The sequence below is a fragment of the Lepidothrix coronata genome, unplaced genomic scaffold (genome assembly GCF_001604755.1).
Source record: "Lepidothrix coronata isolate B3197 unplaced genomic scaffold, Lepidothrix_coronata-1.0 Scaffold14, whole genome shotgun sequence".
Taxonomy (NCBI): domain Eukaryota; kingdom Metazoa; phylum Chordata; class Aves; order Passeriformes; family Pipridae; genus Lepidothrix; species Lepidothrix coronata.
Genome location: NW_016690194.1, coordinates 8,771,694 through 8,793,630, shown reverse-complemented (window position 1 = coordinate 8,793,630; position 21,937 = coordinate 8,771,694). Strand labels below are relative to the sequence as shown.

The 21,937-nt window shown below is 38.0% G+C and overlaps 1 long non-coding RNA gene across 5 annotated transcripts; it reads left to right on the top strand.

The window, feature by feature from the left end:
- Window positions 1–24: 24 nt before the first annotated feature.
- On the top strand, window positions 25–20,513 carry LOC108493097. 5 transcript variants are annotated; one of them, XR_001873341.1, is made up of 4 exons: window positions 25–263; window positions 697–1,942; window positions 3,433–3,469; window positions 15,725–16,165. It is a non-coding gene; the product is annotated as an uncharacterized LOC108493097 (long non-coding RNA). The 5 variants fall into 5 exon arrangements; XR_001873340.1 differs by lacking the exon at window positions 15,725–16,165 and adding an exon at window positions 20,356–20,513 and having other exon boundaries at window positions 25–1,942; XR_001873337.1 differs by having other exon boundaries at window positions 25–1,942.
- Window positions 20,514–21,937: the final 1,424 nt, after the last annotated feature.

The window sequence follows — 21,937 nt, the reverse complement described above, 5'->3', positions numbered from 1 at the left end:
CGGCGGCGGGAGAGTCGCCGCCCGCACCCGCCGCCATTTTGTGGTGACTGAGGGGAGGCGGGGAAATGGCGGCAGGGGGCTGACCCCTGAGCTTGTGGCTCTGAACCACCTTTATGCGAGGGACAGGGGACAGCCTCTAATGTAGAACTACCAGATCTCGATAAATGGGCGAAAAATAGAATCACAGAATGGTTTGAGTTGGAATGAACCTTAAAGATCATCTTGTTCTAGCCCATGGGCAGAGACACCTTTCACTAACCCAGGTTGCTCCAACTTGTCCTTGGAGGGCCACAGCTTCTCTGGGCAACCTGTGCCAGGGCCTCACCACCCTCCTAGCCAAGAATTTTTTCCTACTACCCTATCTAATACTACTGTCTTTTGGTCTGAATTATTCCCCCTCATCCTGTCACTCCATGGTCTTTTAAAGAAGTCTCTCTCCATGATTGATAGATGCTGATGATCTATGTAGTCTCACTAACTTTAATGAATATATTGCAGATTACTTAAATTACACTTCAAAGAAACTTTGACAATATGAGGGTAAAAAAACCCCTCCACCCTCAGCACCCTTCATGTTTGTCAAAGGAATAATAAACACCCACAAAGTTATTTCCAAAATTGATGGTCTCCATCTGTATGTTTTACACGCAGTATCAAAAAACCCCCAACAAAATCTGTTTTTTTTCTTTATTTTAGGAAATGAATTTTGTCGCTTCAGTAAATGAAATGGATGCTGCCACCTCAGTGTTGCAAGGAAACAAATTTTTTCATAGCCTTTCTGCATAGTTTTGTGCTAAGGGAGGATAGAAAACCAGAATCTTCATGCTCACCAACATAAGACATTTATAAAAGCAGACTGAAAGAACTTCAAGAAGTGTGGCTTAATTAGATTTTATTTAGAAAGTCTGTTTTGGAAAACAGTCACTGCGAACAGTAAGGAGTAATTATTACAGATTACATTGGGAGGCAAAGTCTATTAAAGCAGAAGACACAAAAGCAAGATTAAAGAGGAGTTTTTAAAATATTTAAAGTGTATCAAATGAAATTATTCACATAAAGTGGAACTAAGTAAAAAGATAGGTTTAATTTCCAGCAATGATTTCATTTATAAATTGCAAAACTGTAATATGAATGAATTTGCACTAGGTGAACTTGTGAGGTTTGTAATGCTGGCCTCTCCTTATGGAAGCAAAATCAACACTTTATTCAGATATCTGCTTGTTCTGGCATTGTTGTAGCATCTGCTAAAAAAGTCTTGTATAGATTTCAGTCTTCTTCAGAAGAAGGAGTTGCTCTAGAGCTGAAGAAATTTGTGTGAACACTCATATCTGTTCTCCTTCAAAGCATAAACTGATACAAAGAATGCTAGTCCAGGTGTGCGAGAAAGCTATGCAGGAAGAGTTGAGAGTAACAGATTCAGCTGGCATCGATTGGTTTTTGTCAGAGAAATGAAAGATAATATCTTCCAAAATGTTAGAAATATGAGATACAGTAGGTATAATGAGGATAATCAGGTAGCAGGGCAGATTATTACAGGAGATGGTAAATGCTGTACTGGCTGCCTTTGTAAAAAGAGTGTCTAACTCACAAATCGTGGGACTCACAGAAGGAGTCACTGGGTGAAATTCCCTGCCCTGTGTCATGGGTAGGGTCAGAATGGGTGATTACAGTGGTATCTTTTAAATCTATGAATCTTTAGGCTATTATTTAATGTACATCTTTTTATATCTACAATCCTTATTTCCTATAAAAACCCCCTGTTACTGTAATTGCTTAGATTGCCAGATTCTTCATCTTCAACAATGTATTACATTTTACTGTTTGTGAATATGACTTGGTGATGAATTCTTTCAGGTGCTGCTTTCTTGCTCACTTTCCCCCACAAAGAACGTTTGTGTTCTTGAACTAGAAGGCAGAAACACAAGCAAGAAAAAAACCCCAGGTAACTAAAGAAAATAATGCACAATATCTGTCTTGTGTGATCTTGATGGAAGATAAAAGCATAGAAAGCTTAGTGTACATTTTACAAAATAAATAGGGCCATACAGTGCTGTGCCCTTTGAAGCTGCCAGTCACTGAAATACAGTGATAAAACCAATAAAAGAAAACTGACTTTTTAAATCTCCTTTTATGAGTGAAGGAAACAGCTGTTTTTAAGTACTGGAGTTATATATGATTAAGTTCAGATGTATGTACCTCATGAAAACTTTTTAACAGCATAAACTCAGGAGGTCTCAGGAGGCAAAACAGCCATCATAAATGACACAAAATTATAATTTTTCTGCGGAAATTGTCCTGTGTTTTTGTTAGCACGATAAATTATTTTGTGTTGCGCTTCATATTAGGAGTCACTCTCTTTCCAGTCATAAGGTCAGGTAATAAACACAGGATGAAGCAGTTTTTAAATGCTAATTAATGAAAGGGAAAGGCTGACTAGAAGCTATAAGTGGCATTATATAATGGATATTAATTACGTGTTTTTTAGCAAAACTGTGGGTTAATAGAAATATCTGTGATAATTTGTCAGTCTTAGTCTAATTTCACAATTATAGAAGAAGGTCTTTCATAAGAGTAATTTAGCTTGCCTTCTATGTGATAGTTGGGTTTTTTTTCCCCAAAAAGTAAGTATTATGTTACAAATGTAAAATAAACAGATTAGAGTATTACAAATAACATGAGGTCTTGAACTGCAAAAAGAACTGTTAGTGTGCGAAGCATCTGTATTTAGCACCATGAAAGGCTGGAAACCTTGAAGTGAAACAATACAAATAATATTAGTTTAAAAGAATTATCACTTGTAGAAGATATTTACCTTGATTTGAAAGAGCCCACATAAATTGTTGGAAAGTGGAGTAGTGAGAAGAATTGTCCTTTTGGAAACAGTTACAGTGTTTTTGTAAACACTGATAGTCTGAGGATGCTTTTGGGAGAAGGTTGTTAGGAGAAGTAGCATCTTTTATTCTTCCATTACAGCTGTTAAAACCAGTCAAGCTTCCAAATGTGTGAGCCTTCCTTAAGGCGTGAAACTGAGTGACTTTCAAGTGTAAATATACACTGAAAGTAATTTTTGCAAGGCATAATTCAAAGGACACTTTCCCCCCCCACAGCAGTTCTTTCGAGTGGATGATTTCCAGATCCAGTTCACTGCTTAGAGGGCATGAAGGCTTACACTGGCCCACAGAAAGGTGTGAAACAGCTGTAGCATTAAAAAGGTGGAAATGGAGGCAATAGCATTAATGCTTTTCTTGGGAGCAACATCAGTTAGTGTTGGCAAAAAGAGCTTGTCCAACTACAGCTTTAGTACTGAATACATATATATATATATATTACTTCGGATTAGGGCATGAGGAAATTATTACATGAAACAAATCAAATTCTTTCCCAAGTGCCAGACTTCTAATGCCTAGTACATTTATTAATTTTGTTTTTCAGGATCATCCGTGATGACATTCAAGACAAGGTGTGGAAGGTATTAAAATATTATGCACAAAGTAGATTTCAGTATATCATGTTATGTTGTAAACAAGACGATAAAATAATTGGAAATTTATGTTTTGTCCTGTAATGTCTTTATGTCCAAAGGTCTCCCTGATGAGTGTTATCTTTCTGTCAGCCACTGCTCCAGAAATGCAACTTTAAAATGTCTTTAAAACTGTGTAATTAATGTTTTTAACCTCTTACAGTTAACATAAGATCCCATTAACACTTAACATATGCAGTTTGATTTACTGTTCTCAACCTAAATTGAAATACTATGATTTTAGCATCTGTTTGAAACCCAAAAGTGGGCCTGTGCATCCAAATTTGGGCTGTTAGCTCTGGCTGAATAATTTAGTTTACTACCAGGATTGTAGGGGGAAGTAGCACAGTACCTGTGTAATTCATGCTTCTAAACCATCATGACTACAAAAGTGCTGTAGGCACTTCTTTGCAGTGTTCCTGCTTATTAGATGGGTCAGTCGCTTTTAAGTACTGTAGTGTCATTTTGTTGTAAAAAATACAGGTATTATGAAAAGCTGAGCACAAATTTATAAGGTTGAATTTATAATGTTACTCACGAGAGCAGGTTGAGCATAGCTGTAGCTGGATGTGCATAGTGACAAAATTACAATTTTGGCAACATACCGAGATAAATTTATTTTCACCTTACGTGAAATAATTCAAAAATTGCACCTTCATATAAATGACTCCTTATGGATGTGAACACTCATTTGTACGTACAAAACCTGTTTCAGCAGCTGAAATAAGTGTCTGACAATGATATTTCAACCTGACAGAATTTTTATTTTTTGTTATTAATCTTTTGCAGCATTAATTAAACCTGCCAAAATTCTGTATGAAATATGTAATGGAAGGTTTGTTACACAGAAACTATTTTAGCGGCCTTATGAGAATAAAGCACTTGCACAGTGAGAAAGAGCCATTTTGCACTATTTATTTTGTCTTCCTGTCTTTCTCTAAAATGGACTATGTAAAGCTCCATATTTTTATCATAGACACCAAGATATATTTAGTTTATAATTACAGTAAGAAGTGTTATAATTACTGGCATTTTGAACTATCTGATGGTAATAGTCATTGCTTGGTTGCTAAAGCTTGTGCTTGAAGGAGCTCTTTTGTGTATAGGAATATCTAGGAGCCCCAGAATCACATATTTGCCCTGAATTTACTTGGAGGTGCAATAGTCAATTTACATGGTAGTAAAAACCAAAAACTGCCCTTATTTTTTCTGCCCTAACTGTGCTTATTTTTTCTATAGTTTAAAAAGAGACTTAAAAAAAAATAATTACTTCCGTTTGTTTGTTTGTTTGTTTTGCTTAATCAGGGGGGTTGAAATCTAGTTGATGATTTCTCCATCAACAGGACAATATGCGGTTCAAAATATGCAAGGGGGCAGAAAAGAGCCCTCAAAGTTATTATTACTTTCTTTCTCTAATAGCAGTAGATTGTTCCTCTGTTAAGCAAGTATTGCCCTAGTTTTTTTTGTTTATATGTTGTCAGACTATAAATTCACTTGTGACAGTCCATGCACAACAGCTTCTAACTGTGTCTTTTACAACAAGGATGCCTGCCAATGGGGTTACTTCTCACTTATCATAATGAAAGAACAGTAAAAATCCATTCCGAGGTACTTAATGCAGACATGCCAGTGTTGACAGGGGGTGAAGCAGTGTAATTATAATTTTGACATCACTGAGGATGTAAAAATAATTTAATATCTTAGTTCTCCGAGCTCAAAGCTGGAACTTCCATCAGGGCCTGTTTCTGTATGTCACCCTCCTGTAAACATATCACATGAAACTATTCACATCTCTTATCATATTTTGATTCATTAGTAATATCCTGGCTCAGTCAAGCTAATTTATTTACTTACGCGCCTGTCAGTTCCCCCAGTGACCTGTTCACGATTTCTTGTCTAAACTTAGTTTTTCAGGATGTTTTTGTAATATGCCAGTTAAATTGAACGTGTCACCTATCAGTGATCATTATCATGAAATGTTAACTGTTCAAGATGTTGAATGTGAAATATGCTAGTGGTCTCCAGATTATATTCATTGTGCCTCAGCATTGTCCCCTTTGTCTATGAGGTTAACAAAGGACAGATACTTGGTTATCTGCCAAAGAACAGATATTTTTTGTTTAAGAACTGGCTGTTTGGTCAGCAGTCAGGCAATGCTGAAGGGGCAGGGACTTGCTTATGAATTTTCTGTGTAATTCAGGCTATACTGACTTGTTAACTTTAAATATGAATTTAAAATGAAGTGTCAGTGGTGATGACTCACATCATCTTCATTACAAGCACTAATAAGATCGTTGTGCTAGAAAGTCTGGAGTCAAGTCTTGTCAGTCAAATGAGTAAGGTGAGTAGGAGGAGATGCTTCAGGGATACACTTTTCATGGTGAGATAAGCAGAAGATGCTGCACTGAATTTATTTAGTAGAGACACAACAAAGTTTGTGCCAAGCTGCAGACTGCAAATGCAGCCCAAGATCTGAACAAATGATAGTTTTCCTAATGGGAATCTCAAGCTAGTAATTTGCCACATCTTTTGGCAGTGGATCTGTTTCTATGATGTATCCAAACATTTTTGTGGAGCATAAGCTAGATACTGATAGTGGGCAGTTTCCTACCTGGAATGTTCTCTCTCTGTCTTCTTCCCCTCCCCCTAAAACAGGATGTGTTTTTACTAACCCACAGTGCTTGTTCCATCCACTCTAAGACACGATGGGAGAATTTCATGCTGTATTAGGTTTATGTGGCAGGGTTTTGGTAGTGGGAGGGCTACAGGATAAGATCCTGAAACAGCCAACCTGTGTTAGGAAAATGTAAATTTGCCCTCCTTACCTTGGAATTCATGAACTTGGCTCCCTGTGCCCGCTATTTAGCTCCTCTCAAGTCATCTAACAGAGAAATTCCATGATCCTTATTAAGAACTTTACCCGAACACTTTCTACAATCTTTTTTATCAGCTTAATATTTGTTCCCAATATTAAAAAAATTCCTCTTAAATGTCCGAAGAAACACACTCTGGAATTTATCTTAGGTGGACTTACTGTCATTTTTAATCCTCCATGGCTCCAAACTTTATCAAATGTTTGAGGTATTTATCAAATACCTTCAAAAATGTCTTTTGCTCAGAATGTTATCTTTTTTTTCTCATATCTCATCTTTGTCTTATTCTGTGTCTTGAGGAGATGCGCGGAAAGCTTCTCTGAAGAATTTGCTATCTTCAGCAACTTGTCAGAGGAGCCCAGATCTCTCCCTTAAAATAGTTCATTTTGTAAATGGCAACTCAATACATTTTATATAAGGAAATCATTATCAACTAGACATGGGGAAAGTAGTGGATTTTTTTTTCTACTGCATGTTCTCAATTGCTTCACAGTATTTCATTTCACAGATGGAAACTTGACTTCTGACTAGAGCTGTATGATATGCCAATTTTTGCTTTGACTATTCGAGTGTAAAAATAGCTAACTTTGCAAGAATACAGCATATTTAATCCAGCTCAAGGATGTCATGTTACTGTAGAGCAAGCGGTCCTTGTCTTTGAAAATAACCAGACTGGAGTACTGGAAATATGAAACAGAAAAATGTCTTTTGCCTAAAGGTACTTAGGTTGAATCAAGGTAATTTGTGGCTTGTCCTGATCAGATTTTGAGATTCTGAATATTTAATTCCTATTTAAAGTTACACAAAACTGAGCAGATTGATGGTCCATTATAATCACTGTTCTGGTAGCACATGTTCTCCTGTGGCTCCTCAAAGTGGGGAGCAGGGCCTTGACACTGGGGCAGGAATTTCTGCAGTGAATGCTTTTGCTTTTGGGAGGATGAGCCCATGACTGAGTAGCTATTGCTGAGTCTTGCTTGAATACAGCGTACGAAACTTGTTTAACAGTTTTTCAGATAAATATGATGCATGGCTGGAAACCTGCTTGAAGCTGAGGCGGAGTTTGACTGCTTGGAGGAATTTTGGGCAGAGATATAAAGCTTCTCTAAGAAGCTCAGTTCTCCCACAGCTTTTACTTACATGCATAATGTCAGACATCAGCTCAACTTCTCATACAAAACATTTTTACCACCAAGAGCACTTTCTCTTAGATTATGTCTAAAGTGTGAGAATTGCTCATGCAGGATGAGAACACAGAAACTTCTTGCCTTTTGAGACTGCGGGTGTGTGCCACAACTTCATCCCAGTTCTTGCATCTATTTTTGTGGGATTTCGTTTACTGTAGAAACTACTTGCAACACCTAGGACAAGAGCGAAGAGGTGTTCTGTTGCTTTTTCTTTTCCCCCAAATCTGAAGTCTTGTTCTAAGCTTTGTTGGCAGACCGCCTGTGTCCATTTAATCTGTTGATGTTTTATGGAATTGCCTTAAGCTGCAGTTCCATCCCTCTGATGCATGGACAATGATTTTGGGGAGAAAGCAGGAAGGAAGCAGAGGGCCAGGACTGGAAGCAAATACATGAAGGAAGGATATTTGGGAAGAGATGGGTGAGAAAGGGACCAGTGAAAGAAGTCGTAGGGGGGTGGATGACTTATCCATGAGATCAACATCACCAGCTTGTGTTCTATGCTACCATTCCAGCTTGGATTCTCAAGGCTCTTTGGTCTGGCATGTTACTGGATGGCAGTCCAGTGGATGGCTTATTAATATAATATAATAAGACACGACCCGGCAGCTTGGATTGCAAACAGCCTTTATTTCAAAGAAAAACCCCCAATATATACCCTTGGGGGGCATGTGATTCACCTGGACCAATGACAGTAGTGTACACACTGCTCATGTATGTCAGTGTACCTCTGGACACTCCAAGACCCAGAATGCCTCACCCTGCATCCCTGGAGTAGGCTTCCTAGGCAGTGTGTGCTGACATGCTTACCAAACTGGGATTGGCCTTACAAGTGAGCCCATGTTTTTATCTGATCCATCTGATTTGGTGTCTAAATAAAAGAGAGACAGTAACATATCATTCTATTGTCACAGTTTCCAAAGGGCATGTGAATGTTATAAGGAAATACCTGTTAAATCTCCTTAAATTAGAAGTGACAATATAATAAATACTTTCAGTTTATATTTACTGTGCCGTGTGTGATGTTTATTCTTTTGCCTCCTACTGAGACTACTGCATTTGTTGAGAGGATAAATATGTTTTCACATCTGTCATTCTCTTCTTTCAGTAAAACATCTAAACAGTAAATTGTTGTCCTGGATGATGTGCAGAGGCATACTAGTGTTGGCGATGTGATACATTGTATATCTTACATGCCAGCATCACATATGTGATGATAACAATGTGTACTTCTCATAGTTTTTTGTTCTTAATTTTTTTTTCACAGAATATTTTTGTGCAAGTTCTTGTTCTCTTGAAATCTCACTCTGCTAACTGTTCTTAACAATCCCCTAACATTCTCTGCAATTCTACCTTCCACATTTAGTTTATGGACTTTCTGAAAGCATTTTCTGACATTTTAGCTTTTTATTTTTTCAGAAATGGTAGCTGAGATTTTGCAACTGTTCTCTCAGAACTAGACCTGGGTTCATATCTGCTGATCACCAAAGATTAAATAGCCCTGTACTTTAAAGAAAATTTTAAGTCCCTGCTCAAAAATCATGTAGTGGCTTCAGCTTTAGGAGGCTTTCCTTGAGATTTATGTTCCTTCCACATAAAGCAAAAATATGGGGCATTTTTCAGTTTCTGCTGGAATTTATGGCAAGCAAAGAAAGATGAGTTGTTGAGACAAAGTCCAAATCTGAATGTAATCTGTGAATTAGATTTGAGGTGATCAGCAGTAGCTTCTGTCTATATTAATTTATTCTCTTTGATCTGCAAGACAGACAAGCTAATTGTCTTCCTCGGTCTTGTACCTGTAGCTGTATGATCTTTGGAGTGAGTCTTGTCACGTCTCAGAGTGAGACTCACAGAGATTATTAGGATTTGTCCACAGGACTGCTACAGAACACACAGATGCAGATAGGGTGCTGCTGATGTTTAGTGCCTTTGTCTGTCATTCCTTATATGTATCAATCTTCACCTGAGTAAAAAGTGCCCCTAGCAATATATTCTAATGATCCTCTTTTCCAGAAAAATTGTAAATAAATAAATTTTAAAATCCCTAAGCAATATTTCATGGTTTCTGGCTATTTCTATTTGCCTACAGACATTTTATAACCTTAACTGAGGAGACTTAAATGATAGTGTATCAGAAGATAATGATTTGTCTTGTTTTTTGTCATTGGATCTCATTCCAGAGGAGGAGGAGAAATCAATCCTTTGTCTGTGTGCATGTAAACAGAGAACTTACGTGTTCTATTTGGTGCGATGTAAGGGCTTATTACTATGTTTTTTAATGTCACGATCGTCTGATAGCAAAGCTATGTCCTGGTTTTTTAGCGTATCCCCCTTACCATTAGGGCTTCCAAAGATGCAGGTTCTTCATGAGAAAGCCCATGTGAGATAGGATTGACATAGTTACCACAAGTTGTGCTGTGTATGACTTGGGTCATCACTGCAGGGGCATATAAAATGAATGAAAAAAACAAGTAATAAACAAATAAATAGTTTTGTTGGTTTTTTTTGCTCAATAGGGAATATTTTGGTTTTATAGCCTTGTTGTCTCAGAACCTCATGCTACAGGAAAATGTGATGAGTACTGGAGTGATCAGTGTGCAGAGTCTTTAGGCAATGCTGTATAGAGAGTTAGAGCTCACAGAACTAATCTAAAACTCCTAAATACCGCAGACTTTCAAAATAACAATTTTGCATTTATTTCAGTAGGACCAGGGTTGTTCTGAAATTTGACCATCAGTCAGCCCAAGACTTGGTAGTTCCATGACAATGCCGGAGATTCTACTGTAGTTTGAGACCAGAAACCAACCATCCCTTATTTACTAATATATTGAAATAAACCTGACTAGATGAGTAATAATCTGTAACCTTTTTTTTCCAAACTTGCAGTAAGTAAGGAAGATGGTTAGTGCTTGGCTGTAACTGCACTTTTGAGTCTCTTTCTGCTCTTTCTGTGAGTTTGCATCAAGTTCTTGTTTTCTATCTCACTAATACTTTCCTACTGGCAAGGGTTTTTTTATTGTTTGAAATGAAATTTTGAATCAATGTTTTAGATAGTAGAGAATCCCAAAATGAGGACTTTGTGCTCTCATTTTACTTTTATAGGGAGAAATGAAAACTGAGTGTTACATCACTCATTTAGTCTGGCTTTGTTCTGTTTTAATTCAAGTTGACTTATTTTTAAGGCCTGCAAAAATATCTCTGCTTCACAGCCATATCAACCAGAAGAGAAAAGACTTCCACCATTCAGTGCCTACAGGGATGCATGTAGAAAGATCCTGTGGATCATGGATTAATGGCAGAGTATTTTGACAGCTGTTCTTTCCCGTGAAGCAGGAGAAAGTGTATTGCAACATCAAGACTGTCAGTTTTGGTTTTGTTTGTTTGGAGTTTTTGTTGGTATGGGATTTTGTTTGCCTTCCTCTGAGGTTTTTGCTTGTTTGCTTGTTTTTGTTGTTTGTTTTTTAATCAAACACCAAAACTATAAGGATGGTGCAAATAGTTTAAAGAGAAACATCTTATACATGGTATGTTGTCTCATAAAAATACATGTGTTTTTTTGCTTTTCTCTCACAAAAGATGGGCAATGTGGTGATTGTTTTATCTCTGCAAAATGCTTATCTTCTTACCACTGAAAAGATGTGAGGAGTTCATGTCATCGTTCTCCATGAGATGAGTTTGAATTGCTACCCATTTTAGTTGTTACTTGAGTTATCTTTGGTCAGCCCTGTTTTCTGTAGATTTTGCTCCTAAACTAGCTGCAAACAGGAACAGGGTAAGAGCCACAGGTTAATATATATTGTGTTAAGGATTTTTTTTGCACAAAGCCAAATGTTGTTAGTTCCTTCCCTTTTCTTGGCTCTATGTTTGTTTGTAGGACCAGCAGAAGAGGTCATGTCTGTATGTGCAGTTCTTTTCCCAACTCACTTTCTCATAGAGGAGGAAGAATCCAGTTTCTGAGGTTGGCCTTTACATGAGTAATGTCTTTTAATATGTGAAGGAATTGGTGTATGGTCTATGCAGCAAACTGTCAAATCCTGTCACCCATCGGCTGGAGCAGAGAATACAAATGACCTCTAAGAGAGGCAAAGGGGGAAGGTGAATGTTAAAAATTTAAATAACAGGTGTCACCTAACTCAATTGTACTGGAATCAGTTAGAAGAGGCTGACACAGAAGGGATGATGGAAAGTGAGTGATCATAATGAGAAAATGCGAGGTGATCTCTCCAGCAGGAGCCAGGTAAAATCTGTACTGAAGGACCTCTGAAGGTCACCAAGCCATCAGGAGCTAACCAGCTTGTAAGTGGTGCTAACATTTCTGTTGTATGTGCAAATGTTGAAAATGTCAGTTACCACAGTGAGCAGTGCAATTTATTGTGCAAACTGATAAAACACAATAGGGGATATTCAGTTAATATAATGGTTTCATTCAGCTGTCTAATGAAAAGAAATCTTTCCACTCAAGATTAGTTATTGGATTAGATGCTTCCTTATACAGTGACAAAACAATAATACTAAGTGGTATAAGAAAGGCTTTCTCAGGTGAAATGTAATTTGAATTTTAGTAGTTGTAGGTTTCCTTTAAATATTTTAGTACTTAATAAATATTCCAGCAACAATGTAGATGAATTTTCACAGAGTGTCTTCCTGGTACTACTCATGGTAATTTACGAGATTTACAGCAATTACTGTTCCTGAAAACTAAAAAATAGTGAGTTATTTTGTGAACACATAAAACAAGGCCTTTGAAAAGATAGAACAGTACTCTTAAAATGAAATATTTGGCTCAGGTATAATTTGAGACAGATACAAAATTGGAGTGCGCTGTCATTCCTGACATTCATAAAATTAAATTATTGTGTACTGTTTCCTTCTCTTTATTTCTGAATACAGATCAGTATGAAAGAAACTAGATACTGTCATTCTCTTGTTTCTGAGGGTGTTGGGAGTTTGCTGTGTGCACATCCAAATAGCCAATTAACACTGGAACCAAAGATGCCTGTCTCATAAGTTTATGTATGGAAAACCAGAAAGATTAGTCTTTTAAGGACCTGAAACTTTCTGTAAAAAACATATTCATAAATCTGATTCAATTTTTATTGGTATTTCCATATGTTCCTTAGGACACCTAATCTCCAGCCATTTCAGTAGTATCATATATGTAAGGATTTTTTCTTTTAAAGAGGAAGCAGAGGGGTAGCACATGAGAAGGAATTCACAACATTTTAGTTCAGAGGTAAAAACTTGATGGCAATGAAATCAGTGAGGAAAAAAAAAATCTATTGATTAGTGATAAAGGTTTTATTTATCACCAATATTTCGGTAGAAGTTCCTTTTGAGGGTTTAAATGAAAGAATCTGTGTGTGTTCTTCCCTTCCACTGATGTTTATGTTTCTGTTTCTGTGTATACACATACGTGTCTTTGTACCTCATATGGTACTTGGTAAATGTTGCTTTTTTCCCATCTCATTTAGGGATCCTGTACTGACCACTGTAAGACTTGAGTTCATAATAATTTTTTTAATTGTAAATCCATGTTTTATAATTTTGTATCAAGTCTCTGATATTCTGTACCATCATAGAAATTGTTTTTCTCAAAATGGTGTGCTTTTACTTAGTGCCATCTATAAATGGCATCATGCCATATATAAACATTTCGAAGTTCAATGGGGAAAAAACTTTCTGGATAATGCTTCATAAGCTGGAAGTTTATACTTAAATAAATTGATACCTTTAGAAGAGCTCTGTAAACTATACTTAGTAAAAATCTACATAAGTTCTCTACTAATGTCATAGTCTTTGCTGAAACTGATTATAGTTTAATAAAACATTAACCAGTGTATGATGTGGTTTTCCAACACTCATCCAAGATGTTTTTAACCTTTTTAAGCTGAGGTAGAGAATTAAAAATACAAGAAGTAGTAAACTAGTTCACCATGTTTCCAGAGGAGGAAATAAGTGAAAAATGACAGTGTGGATTAGGCAAACCACACATACATTATAAACCATGTGTTACGTAGTTGTAATTGTGCAAGTGTAAGCATGAAACTGATAAAATTTATCTCAGCCCCAGACTGTGTCCATGGGAATAGTTATTTGCATACTTTAGCCATTTTTTTCTTCAGGTGTTCAAAAAACATGCTTTGTGCTGCAAAGCAAGAGTTTCACATCATGTCAGAAAATAAACTGCATGTTTTTGTCACAAATGTGATAGGAATTTAATAGGAATATACTGATTACATAAAATTGGCAACAGATAAAGTCATTAAATGTTCAACAAAGCCAAATGAGTTTGCTTTTTCTAAGAAAGAATGGAAGCTTGGAGGCTATTTTTGTTTGCATTCTTCAGCTGCTCTGCTTGCAAACAATCTTGCCGTGGTCTGGGTGTGGAATGGGATGACGACAGCAATAAAGGGCTCTTTACAAGGTAGAAGGTCTGAGGCTATTCCAAATTTATTGAAGGAGGGTGCCTGCTTTTATAGCATTCGGGGGAAGGTGCTGGAAGGATAGGTGGAGCGTGGGATTGACAGGTGAGGAAACAAACTAGGGAACAAACTAAGGAAGGTAGGAGGGAAACTGAAACAACCGGGGACCAATAACAAGTCACTCCACACTGCGGCAAATCCCAGCCAATCAGAGGGAGGAACAGGGGAACAAGGGGTGAACAAGTCTGAACACGTCTGGGCAATAGGAATGAATGGGGTACATCAATGTATGCATGCATTAACAGTTTTATAAACATTCTAAAGTCCTTGAAGTCAACTTCACAATGTCTTCTCTTAATTTCCATAAACTTCTCTCCACTTTTGGAACCTTTCCCGGTCTGATTTCTCGTCCTCCACACAATCTTGCTGTTTTGATGAGCCTTTACTGACATAATCACAAGAATTCCTAAATTTATGCACACTGTGCATTTTGGATTTTTTGTATTGATTTATTTGTGATATGTGTGAAGTCATGCAGAATAATTTATTCCAAGTCTTTTCTTCTTTGACTACTGAAATATTTGTAGTTTTGAAGTAAATCTGGTAAATTATTCATAATTTATAAGTATTCCTGAAAATGGGTGCTAAATAATGGAGTGTAGTATAAGGAAATAAAAATAAACTGACTTTTAAAGTCAGTTTATATTATGTGAGACAACATGTGTGTACATATCCTCAGTACAAGGGGAAATTGGACATGCTGGAGAGAGTCCAGCAAAGGGCCATGATGCTGATGCTGATGACGATGAAGACACTGGAGCATCTCTTTTAGGAGTAAAGGCTGAGAGAGCTGGGAGTACTTTGCCTGCAGAAGAGAAGGTCCAGGGATAAACTCATCCCTGTGTACAAATAGCTGAAGGAGGATGCAGAGTAGATGAAGCCAGGCTCTTTTCAGTGATGACCAGTGACAGGACTGAATGAATTATAGCCACTTAATCAATTGTAAAAGTATCCCATAGCATTACTATAAAATTATGAATGCATGTTATTTAAATACCTTAATGATTTTTTTGTTGCATGTTTGCATGCTTGTCTTTCTCTAGTCTCATTTGAGATCAGAATATCATGGATTTACTATTCTAACATTTCTGACCTCGAAGAAGCAGGTGCTGTCAGTGTTGGTTGTTTGTTTGGGGATTATCAAGGGTTAAAAAACATATGAGTTTCTGTAGGACTTGGAAATGGATCAGACTGACTAAATGAGGAACATACAGAAACACGTTGAGGGAAAAAACATTCATGGTTCTGAATGTTTCCCAACCAGTTACATGTTGGAGAAATTATTTTTTTTGTTGTGTTAACCCATTTAATTTTTGTTTTATATCTCAGCTTTTATATCAGGAGGGAGAGGGAGGCAAAATCAGGTTGTGAGAGCTAATACAAATAAAATTCTTATAATGGAGAGGAAATTAATGTTAAAGGCAATGGAGAAGATACAATCATCAAATATCCTTAAATGCCAAAATCTTCCTTTCTAGCTTGTTTTTTTTTTAATGTTTGTTTTGCATTAACATTTCATAGTTTTCAATAAAATTAAGTGTGACTGATTTGATATTTCCAGTCTATTTTCCTTAGCCAGAAGAAATTCAATTAACAGCAAGGACAGAGGAAAGAGATAACAAATAATTATTGCCTCTCTTTTTACCTTTTTTTTTTTTAATGTAGATTTAGCCTCAGAGAAACCGGATTTCAAAGAAAGATGTTGAACACAAGGAGCCTGTGAACAACATCTGCAGCTGGTTGGACTAATTTTGTGTTAAATAAATTGGACTTTGAAATTTTGTAACTACAATAGGTCCTTTTTGCTAATTTATTGGAATGATGCTCCAGATTTGCTTTACACATTTTTAAAGCTGTTATTTATGGTTGAAATGTTTCCAACATCAGGGCTGTGTTTAAGTCTTTATGTTTTATAGGCCAGCTTTTGTGTCTTAGCATGACATTGATAAATATGCATTTCACTGGCTTTTTGCTTCTGGAAATGAAAATAGAAGGATTTGTATACATCTTCATGTCTGGTTGTGCTATTATATTTTACTGCTGACGCATATGAGGAGATCATAGAATCATAGAATCAGCTGGGTTGGAAGGGACCTCTGAGATCATCAAGTCCAACCCTTAATCCACTACCACCGTGGTTACTAGACCATGGCACTGAGTACCACATCCAGTCTCATCTTGAAAACCTCCAGGGACGGTGAATCCACCACTTCCCTGGGCATCTCATTCCAGTGCCTCATTACCCTTTCTGTAAAGAATTTCTTCCTAATATCTAACCTAAACCTCCCCTGGCAGAGCTTAAGACCGTGCTCTCTTGTCTTACTGATAGCTGCCTGGGAGAAGAGACCAACCCCCACCTGGTTACAACCTCCTTTCAGGGAGTTGTAGAGAGTGATGAGGTCTCCCCTGAGCCTCCTCTTCTCCAGGCTGAACAGCCCCAGCTCCCTCAGCCTCTCCTCACAGGACTTGTGCTCCAGTCCCTTCACCAGCCTCGTTGCTCTTCTCTGGACCTGCTCCAGCACCTCAATATCCTTCCTGAGCTGAGAGGCCCAGAACTGGACACAGCACTCCAGGGGTGGCCTCACCAGTGCTGAGTACAGGGGAAGAATCACTCCCCTGGTCCTGCTGGCCACACTGTTCCTGATCCAGGCCAGGATGTCATTGGCCTTCTTGGCCACCTGGGCACACTCCTGGCTCATGTTCAGCTTCCTGTCAATCCAAACTCCCAGGTCCCTTTCTGTCTGGCTGCTCTCCAGCCACTCTGTCCCCAGCCTGTAGCGCTGCAGGGGGTTGTTGTGGCCAAAGTGCAGGACCCAGCACTTTGCCTTGTTGAACCTCATCCTGTTGGAATCAGCCCAACTCTCCAGCCTGTCCATGTCCCTCTGCAGAGCCCTCCTGCCTTCCAGTTGATCAACACTCCCCCCCAACTTGGTGTCATCTGCAAATTTGCTGATGATGGACTCGATCTCCTCATCTAAATCATCGATAAAGGTATTAAACAGAACTGGGCCCAACACTGATCCCTGGGGGACACCACTAGTGACCAGCTGCCAACTGGATGCAGCCCCGTTCACCACCACTCTCTGGGCTCAGCCCTCCAGCCAGTTCCTAACCCAGCACAGAGTGCCCCTGTCCAAACCATGGGCTGCAGCTTTTCCAGGAGTGTGCTGTGGGAGATGGTGTCAAAGGCTTTGCTGAAGTCCAGGTAGACACATCCACAGCCTTCCCCTCATCCACCAGGCAGGTCTCCTGGTCATAAAAGGAGATCAGGTTGGTCAGACAGGACCTGCCCTTCCTAAACTTGTGCTGTCTGGGTGATTGGTTCTTGAGAATATCAATAATCATTCACTATATTTTATCAGTGAGTTTTATGAACAAAATCTGGTAATTTCAGAGTGAAAACTGCTTTTTCCATAGTGTTACCTTATTTGAGAGAGCATTAGGATTTAATGGAAACCCAGGCCCATGTATAAAGTAACAGGCAGGAAGCAGGGTTTGTGAGAGGGTGCCTCCCTTTATTATTTCTCATATACATTTTCCAGAATGGTTATAATGATTCTTGGCTTCTTTTTTTCTTTACTACAGTGAAAAGAAGTATTTTAGAGAAAAGTCAAGCTGCAATGTGAAGTTTGCTGGCTGTTTTTACCCTTCCCTTCAGGTCTGTGGGTGAGGAGAGAACAGGGGTGATCTGCCAGCACTTGTACCTATCCATGCATGTGGTGTACTTTTATATGTTGTGATTAGCAAATTTTAGTAGTTGTTAAATCCAATTCTTAGGGAATGACAAATTTTGCTATTGTATGTGAAGTGCATATTCCCTATAAACTCAAAAGCTTTGTATTTAATTTGGCAAGAGCATTTTGGATGAAAATGTAGAAGCAAAATAACGCTTTTCTGTAGCGTGGAAAGAAGCACAGCTTTGCACGAGATTGAATTTCCTTCTTTCTAAATGGATGCACACCTCAAGTAAATCCATATCCATCTTAAAGCTGTGAGAAATCTATGTTATGACTCCTGCTTTTCACACACCTGAGAAGTAACTTTTTTTTACTGAAACATAGGCATAGATGTATGTCTTCATATATATGGCTTCAAACGGACAGAGGGCGGATTTAGATATTTAGGAAGAAATTCTTGGCTGTGAGGGTGGTGAGGCCATGGCACAGGTAGCCCAGGGAAGCTGTGGCTGCCCTATTCCTGGAATCTTCCAAGGCCAGGTTGGATGCGGCTTGGAGCAACCTGGGATAGTGGAAGGTGTCCCTGCCCATGGCAGGGAGTAGAACAAGATGAGCTTTAAGGTGCCTTCCAACCCAAACCAGTCTGGAATTCTATGATATTTATTGGTTATTGCAATGTGTGCATAAATGCACTCTTTATTTTACAAGTACCTTGTTAATATTTGTATAAATCTAACTTATCCTACTTAACTGTGAGGGGGACATATATTTGAATTGTTATGAATTATTGCCATAATCGAACCCTTCTAAATTTCTCCCTGAGTCTTTTCTGTCTCTCTATGTTTTCCCTAGATTCCTTTCTTTCAGAGATATGGTTTTTTTGCCAACACGAGTGCTACATAAACAAAATTTAATAATTGAAGAAAGGCAGCAGCGCTTAGTTGGTTTCTTTTCCCCCCTTTTCCGTTTTCCCTTTGGATTTCAGGAGGATATTGCTGAAATGTTCTTGCTGAATCCTGTCAGCACATTGTCTTTGGCTCAGATTAGTTTCTTCCTGCCATACCAATGTCAGGAATCTTACAGGAGTGCAGCATCTTCTGTGGTGTCTGACCTCCTAAGGAGCAAGATCTTACCACTGCACAGGGCACTAAAAAAGATACCCAAGAAGGTCTTTAACTGGCTTTGTAGTGAATGTTATAGTCACTTGCAGGCACTAAGGTGCTTCTCTTATCCACAGATCTTTCAGTCTTCACCTTGGTTAGTGCATATTATTTCAGCGTTATGAATTCTTGGAAGATTCTCTGTGGAGCTTCAGAACTTTCTGCCTGGTGCCTTCTGCCATTTACAGGATTTATTAAATTATTCCCTAAGAAATGTCCAGGGTCTCTCAATTCCTGTAGCATCTTCTCTATCAGTTACCCTTGAGACTGGATTTTAGTTTTTATATTTACCTTTTATTTCCTGGTATTTGGCTACTGAGTCTCTAATTTTTTTTTAAATACAGGTCTTTTTCTCTTTTTTTTTTCTTTTTTTTTTTTTTTGAGTAGGGTCAGTCTAAACTGTTGTTCTGTCAAAATCATCTATCAGAAAGAATATTAATGCAGATTTTAAAACAAAAAGCTAGAAATGCTGAATATTCCATTGCTGTTTAGCCTTAGAGAACTTTTTTCTTCTGTAATCATAAGTTCATCATCATTTCCAGTTGTTGTCTTGGGCAGTCAGAAGTTCATACATTTTCTACAAGAGCTCCAAAGCAATGTGTAAATGTTCTATTCCAGTTATAGCCTTCTTGAAAGAGGAGGTAAAAGGAGTTTTGCAATGAAGGTTGAAAAGGAAGATGAATGATGGAAGATGAGCCATTCAGGAACTAAATGAGTGGAGGAGATGGATAGAAGGAAAACTGAGATAAAAGTGACAAATGAGAGGAAAACAGAAGGGGTAAACTAGAGTGAAAGAGTATCTGTGCTATTGAAAGCCTTCACTTAGACCCTTAAAATATTTACCTGCCAGATATTTTTAATAGGTGGGACTTGCTCAACTACAAAAATTTGGGTTTGAACTTAGAGACAAGTGTGTTCAAAAAAGACACGTGAGGCTGAAGTGCCTTGGTTGGGAATTTGGTGAGACTGAGGCACTAAACACAGTGGTGGGTTGAGCTTTAGGTCCATCCTTGTCCTTCATTTTCTGTTTGTTCTGGGCTTATCCAAAACTCATCTGGGAAATCTGGGGTGTGTAACAAGAGGCATGATTTCTTCACTTATTAGAACCTTTTGAAAATGCATTTATTAACCATTAGTAATTAATAAATTGGTTTTTAATATTTCTAACGTAGAAGCTTCCAAAGGTATTCATTAAGACTCTTGCACCAGTGCTAATTGCTGAACAGGTGCCTCATAAAAGATACTGCTGTTTTTAGGAATATAACTTTTACTTATTCAAAACTTTTTTTTTTCCAAATAGAGTTGTTACTTTGAAGCTTCTTCTACTAGGGAGGTATGAAGTTTGGCCTAATTTGCTGAGGTTATGTTACTGAACAGTGAAACTGAATTGAAATAATACTTTGGCAGTATTAAGTCTATACTTTTTTACCCAATTAGAATATTTTTCTTTCTTTTACAGCCATAAGCCCAGGCTCTACTGCTTTACGTGCACTCAGTAACCACTGTGAAGAAAATCAATACATCACAGCAACATTAATTGGTAGGATTTTTTAAACCAACTACCTACCAGTTTTGATAAATGTATTTTACTCAGGTCTAGCTCTATTGGCAAAATAATATTTTAAGTAATGCAAATGCTTTCTTTTTATCTTTTTCTTTTTCTTTCTTCCTTCCCTCCTTTCCAAAGCTGCTTCTGCCTCCCAGGCCCCTTTTTTAGTGGAGCCAGGGTGGAGCCCTTTGTGACATCACAACTTTCTCAGCCACCATCACCAGCGAGGTCACAGTGGCCGCACCCGATGTGTCACAAAGGGCTGCTTTGGGAAAGGTGCCCCTGCCCATGGCAGGTGGTGCAACTGGATGTTCTTCAGGTCCTCCCAATGCAAAACGTTCTGTGATTCTGTGCTATTCCCCAAAATATTAGTTTTCGTTTATGAGTAAGAGATGGAGAACGGGTGCAAAAAGATCTCTGCCTGCAAAAGGATTGTAAATAAAGCATTGCCTATGGATGCACATAGATAAATATGCATATAGATAAATATACATCCCCACATGCAGTCACCTGTTTCTTCCTTTAGCCCTTCCGTTACAGAACTCCCAGGCTGTAGTCCATTGCCATGCTGAATCCAAGAACTGCAATATTCAACTATTTTCATGTGTTTGATGAAAGCTGTAGGAACTTTTCTTTGAACGCTTGCTTTATAAAACACTCCTGATACAGCTGTTGTGCTTTTATAACTAAAATGTAATTATGACATTAGAGGTGTTGAAGGAATATGTCAAATATAAAATCTTGAGTCATTTTCACTGGACTATCCTGTACTGTCAGTGCTAGGAAAAACCTGTTGTGTTATGGTACAGTGTGTGATTTTCTGCCCAAACAATCCAAATATGAAGGTAAAACTTTAGATTTTTCCTGGGAACTTCACAGTCTGGTATCTGAAAAATTCTGTCCTACTGATTTCCTGAACATTTAACAGTAAACCAATAAAAAATGGAGTATTTTTGGAATATGCCAATTATGTTCCATAGCAATAATCATTCTTTGAAACAAATCCCCAGGTATACATCTGCTGCTTTTAAATATCAAAAATATACATCCAAACAGAGCCATTTAAAAACACAGTAAAAGCTATAACATCGTGATATGGTTTGAAGGTGGCTCCCTGCCAAGTTTCCAAACCTTACCACAAGAAGTCCCCCACCAAACCTCAGGGAGAAGAGGGAAAAAAACCCAAGAGAACCAAAATGAGAGAGACACAGCTAAAGCAATATATAAAAATATATTTACACTTATATTACAGTTATATACAATTGAAATATATATACAATTTCGAAAGGGAAAGGGAAGGGGGAAGGGAAAAAGGAACACAAACAAAATAAAATATACAAGATCAATAGCCCAAAATCTAGCAACTAAAAGAATTAGAAAAAGAATATCTTACTACTCGCCTTGGGACAATGGAAAGTCATGCTGGAATGACTGCCAGCAACCTCGGCCTCCCAAGGTCGGCAAGGCCTTACCAGGCCTCACTCCCCAACCC